The sequence below is a fragment of the Triticum urartu genome, chromosome 5 (genome assembly GCF_003073215.2).
Source record: "Triticum urartu cultivar G1812 chromosome 5, Tu2.1, whole genome shotgun sequence".
NCBI classification, from domain to species: Eukaryota; Viridiplantae; Streptophyta; class Magnoliopsida; order Poales; family Poaceae; genus Triticum; species Triticum urartu.
This window is the reverse complement of record NC_053026.1, coordinates 316,135-322,134: the sequence shown is the minus strand read 5'-3', so window position 1 is coordinate 322,134 and position 6,000 is coordinate 316,135.

Below are 6,000 nucleotides of genomic sequence, written 5' to 3'. Positions count from 1 at the left end.
AATTGGCGAAGTAGTAATATGCATTCAGACAAGAAGATAACACAGTTACTTTTCAAAGCAGTTTTTTTTCGAAATGGATTTTGAAAGTAGTTTCAATTTCAAGAACTAGGAACGTTAAAAAAGTCTATACAAAATGACACTTGTCAAACTAAAGATAAACACAAGTAATTCGGAACGGAGGGAGTAGTTATATGAAGAGGATTTTGTAGATGCCCACTAGGGTTCCTTATGCCATGGAAATGGTCAACAATTTTCTGGTCTTCAATCCCAACAATTCTCTTTTCAGTATCCAATTTTCATGAAGTAGGTCAAGTGAGACGAAACTGAAACCTAGAACGCAAGAGTAGAAGATTGGGGGAGAGTGGAAGAACCTGCTATTTGTTTGCTCGCTTGTAATTTTGAGCTGGCCATGTGGCGGCAGCGGTGACGAAATCATCTCCTGTGTGTACGGCTCCCTGAGTAGCACGAACAGAGGGACCCCTCTCCATGGAGCGCCATCGGTGGGACTCAGCGGGGCGGCGTGCATGGAGGCGTGATCGCTTGATGCCCTGATCTGTTTTTCCGATCGATGGCCCATCTAACTCAACTTTAACTCTCTCTTTTTTTGCAACAGGGAACATCAACTCTCAAAGGAAAAAATAACGGGCTCTTATTCTGTTGGGCCTTTACTACCGATTCCAGATTTTCTCTGACTTTCTCGCTGGCCCATCTAACGAACCGTTATCTTCTCTGTCTCGTCTTCCTGCTCGAGTCGACCTCAGACTACGACGGAATCTCCTCACTCTCGCTCCCATGGTGTCTGCCAGACAAAGTAGTAGGGTGGGTACCCTAGGTACGAAGCATTTACCCGGGGCGGCCGCCCCTACACGACCCCACGTTGGCGCCGCCCCTGCTCCTATTGGGTGACGCACAGGGTGTTCCATGTAGGGCCGGTCATGCAGCAGCGGACACATTAGCAATTCGCGCCTACTGTAGCGATTGATAGCGCGGTACCATTTGGTACAGTGGCACCCCCGTTTTAGGTTTTTATTATTTTTGAAAGTTTTTCCAAATAGAAATATTTTTGCAATTTTTTGATGTCCTAACATTTTCTGTAGAGCGCGAACATTTTTGAATTTTTTTTGAAAAATAGAAACAAAATTTGAAAACATGAGCATTGTTCAAAATTAAAAATAATTTTTAAGCGTGATTTTTTAATCCCGACAATTTATCATTTTGCAAATAAATTTTGGGATATTGATTTTTTTTAAGTTTTCATTTTTTGAAAATAACAATATGTTTTGAATTTCGTGAAGATTTTATAATCTGCAATTATTTTTTGAAATGTCATATTTTGAATTTTTTGGATTTAATCTACGATTTTCTGAAAATAATCAAACAATTTTAAAAATTCTATTTTTTGGATTTCTGAACATTTTTTGAAGTTTATGAACAAATGGTAAAAATTGGAAAGTTTTTTCAGGTTTTAACAAATTTGAAAATGTGAATTTTTTTTATAAATTTCTTAACATTTTGAAAAGAAAAAGAAAATTGAAAAAGAAATAAGAAAAATGAGGGAAATTAAAAAAGGAGAAAATAAGTAAAATGACACGTCCCAACTGTGGGCGCTTCTGCGCGAACATCCAACTATGTGTGGCGATGAGCCGCACATATTATTTCCATAGCACGAGGGCCAGAGGCATTGATCGGCTATCTTGCATGGGCCAGTGAACAAACGATGTTTGGTGGCCCGTCTTGTATTATCACGGAGGCCCGTCTCGTTCGTCACGGAGCTGAGATGAGAGGGAGGCGGAGGGGCCGACGTCGGTGATTGACGGCAGCAGAGCTATGCATGCATCGAGGGTGACCAACGGTGGATGCCCTCCCCCCCTCCTTATCTGTATTAGTAGGTGTCCTCTGTATTGACCCTGCATCACAACTTGCATCCTCTCAAACTTGTGGCAACTACAGGTGACCTGATGAGCTTAAAGGTGTTTAGAAACGGAGGACATGTCTGGCTACTTAATAGAAGCGTTTCCTCAAAGTGAACGCACTAGTCTTTTAAAGTTAAGAAGAGAACGTGAGTTACAAAAAAAAAGTGTTTCCGGGGGAGAGAACATGAGTAACCAACTCCCACCTCCGAAAATGCAGTCGTCCCCTCAACACTCACCAAGAAAGATCCGCCTGAATCCACTGCTGAATCTGAATGTATATATGTGACTAAATCGAGGTGACCAGGAAAGATGTTGTACCTAAAGAAAATCAAGTTCGATGTATGAAAGGTTTTGCTCTTTCAAAATAAATGCATTTGTAAATACCAAGCTTAATAAGGTTTTTCGGGATCTGAAAGTACTGAAACTTCAAACTCTGTTTTTACAATGCTTGAAAGTACTGAAAATTAAAAATATTTTTTCTAAAACGTGTTTTTAATCCCAATAAATTATTATTTTGCACATAAATTTTGGGAAATTGAACTTTTTCTGTTTCTATTTTTTGAAAACGAGAATTTTTTTAAATTTCCTGAGAATTTTATAGTCCGTGAACAAATTTTTGAAATGTAATACTTTGAAAAAATTGAATGTCTACTTTCTTTTGAATACTAGATGATTTCCCGCGCGTTGCGGCGGGACTTTCTACATTTTATATGCAGCTTTAAAGAAAAGCACACATAGTATGAATGAAAAAATATGAAAAAAATACATCAATTAAAGATCCAATTTGGATATAATGTTTACATTTGAAAATTTGAATAAATGCGTTGTTTACAAACAACAAAGATTTAGCATTAACATGCAAGCATTCCTTTGGGTTGGTTGAAAGAAATTGAAATAAACAAACTTTGGGGGAAATAACTGGAAACACATCAAGAATCAAGTCTTCATCATTTGGTTACCACTCCATCAAGATCGCTGATGCGTGAGCGGAGGTTGCAATATCTTTTGATCAAACTGACACACCATATTGAGGTCACATGTGATTGGACAACAAAAAAATTTTAAGCATGAATTATATATCAAAAAATTATGTCTCATAGGTCAAGGAAAACATTCTGCAGTGTACGATAATTGCTTGACAATCTGATATAATCCTTTTATATGTTTAATATTATCCATATTTATTATAATGATTAATTTATTTGTATAACAAAGATTTCCTACTGTTCCATTCAAACTAAATCATGAAACTGCAACCTTCCTTGTACCAAACCATCTTGTTCTGGTATAAGACATGAGATAGATCTCACAATTTGGCAACAACCCTGTAAACGAACTTATAAACATGGATCCTCGGGAAGTTGCCATGGCAATATATGAATGTTCATTCATCTTTGAGCATAACTACCAAAGGCATGTACAAAAATAATAAACAAATAATGTGGAAACCAATAAAAATGGATCCTTCGGAAGTTCGTATGCCAAATAATATGAACGTTCGTTCATCTAGAACATTACATACAGAATGTATGGTAAAAATAATAAACAAAAGTAGCAAGATAGTAGAGGAGGATTAGGATGGAACCATGGAGCAATTAGCGGATTAGGATGGAATCAGGTGTCATGGGATACACGAGTATTTCACCTTGTCCAACACGGTGGTGTCATGGGGGCGCCAGCAGGCAAGATACAGTCAACGGTGATGGTCTTGAAATTCGTCACCTGCACGTGGATTTACCCGCACCAGTTGTATTATCATAGATCGATCTACACACCACTTCAGATTCTCATGAACACACTGTATATGTTAACTACATCACGCGCGCACGATCACCAAATTAAAATGAAATAGCAAGATGGGGAGGAAGAAGACAATGAACTGATTCATATATATAGTTGATTGATCCAGCAAGATAGAATGGAATCGTCTTAATGCCCCTACAACTTACCTGTCAATGCCAATGAGCCAATCAACCCAGGTGAGCTAGGAAGAAAACATATTTCTGCAGCGGCGAGGAGAGCATTAGACGTCCTCGACCATGCGGCATGGAGGAGGGCCTCAGCAGTGCCCGGCCTCGACCTCGTGCTTGTGGAAGATGCGGTCGCAGCCGCACGCGGCATGGATCAGAGAGGAGGGGGGCCAACGCCATGAACTCGCGGCAGCTGTATACAGCATACATATTGATGCCAAACGCCATGGTAGTGCACCACCTTGCCGTCATGTTGAGGAATAATAATATTCTAGCTGTGGTGGAGGCCATAGGAACAGAGCAGATCGGTTGCTTAAAAGGAATAACAGCTCTATCTACAGTACAATCGTTTCCTTAAAAGGAGGAACAGCTATCTGTTACTCTTCCATCTGTTTCGGTGGAAGATGAAGACGAAGTAGATCGGTTGCCGGAGATTAATATAGCCACGTAATTAGTTGATGGATCGTGCAGGAAGCGGAGATTGAGAAGATGTTGGGGAAAGCCAAGGGAGGACGACTTTTGGATTACAGAGGCCTTTCGGTTTACAGACAATCGAATCATTTTTATTTTTATTTTGTAAAATAATGTGACTTGGTGAGATGCATGATCAAAATAATTAAGAGAAACTGATGATGTGGCAAGGGTGCTGAGGTGGATAGACTGCATGTCAAGAAAAATAGAATAGTGGGGATGAACTATTTAAGTATTATAGATATGTTGTTTTTTAAATAAGAAAACCATTTTTAAAACCAGCCTGCTCCCGCGGCCCTGCGCCCTTCCCCTACCCCGCCGGCGCCGGCGCCGGCCCCTTCGCCGTGCCCCTCCGCCCCTGCGCTAGCTATTAGTTTTTTAGATGTTTTTACATGTTTTGTAGATTATTTTAGTTTATGTTTAGTTTAGTTTTAAGATTAGAAAAATTTCAGATGTGTAGTTATATTTATTTAGATGTGTAGTTAATTTAGATGTTGTAATTTGTTCATAAAAATTGTGCACTTTTGTATAGAAACTTTATTTTTTCATAAGTACGAAAATATGAAGAAGGAAAAGAAAACCGCTCGGCTCGACCACCACCGCATTTTCATAAAGTGTTTCCACCGCATTTACATGAGGGTGGACGTCGGAAAAAATAAGAAGAGGAAGAAGAAAAAAAAGAGGATTCCTTCTTCTTCTCCTCTTTTTTTTCTTCTTCTTTTTTATCGCGAACTAGGGCACAGGGTCGAGGGTCGGGAATTAGGGCAGAGGGTCGAGGGTCACCCTCTCAACCGTGATAACTTATACCACGGGAGCACCCCCCCCCACCCCGGCCCTCTCGCTCGAACAAAACTCTCAAGGACACCCAAACCCTAGAAAAAAACGATGTCGGTCTCCTACCCCCTCCCGCCACGCCCCTACCCGACAAACTCTCTCGAGGCCACCCAAATTTACCAAGTTAAAAGAGCGTTGTCGTCGAGGCCACCCCAAACCCTTGAAGAGTTGTCGAGGCCACCCCAAACCCTTGAAGCGTTGCCGAGGCCACCCCAAACCCTAGAGAAGCAGCGTCGAGGCCACTAATTAATATGATTCCTTATTGTGATTAGCTAGCTAGTTCTACGTTTGCCACTAATATATCCATCTGTCATGTTTGAATAATAATTTCCATGTTGTAAAAATTCGCAGAAACTATGGACCCCCGAGACGAAGCAACAGAAGCGATGTTGGGGGACATAATCGCACATGGAAGTGAGGCCGTCTTGTCGTTTCTCAACGACACCGATGGTCTGGAAGGAGAGGGTGAAGAAGCAGACTACGGTGATCGAACAATGGAGGAGGAAGGAGATGATCACGATGGCTCCGCTGACCCAATGCCGGTGCAAGAAGGACACCGTGATGATGGCTCCGGTGACCGAACAGAGTCCGGCCAGGTATATATATTAATTAAGTATGTGCTGACTATAGCTAGCTAATTGATGCATTAATTGTTTTTGGTATGTACACATATATTAATGAACTCTCGTCTTTCTTCTTTTTTCTAGCCCTCCGGATCGAGCACAACTTCGGTAAAGAGACGAGGCCCGAAGAAAAAGTTGCGCTCGGATGAAAGGTTTGAGATCGTAGAAATCGCGCGCGATGGCATGCCG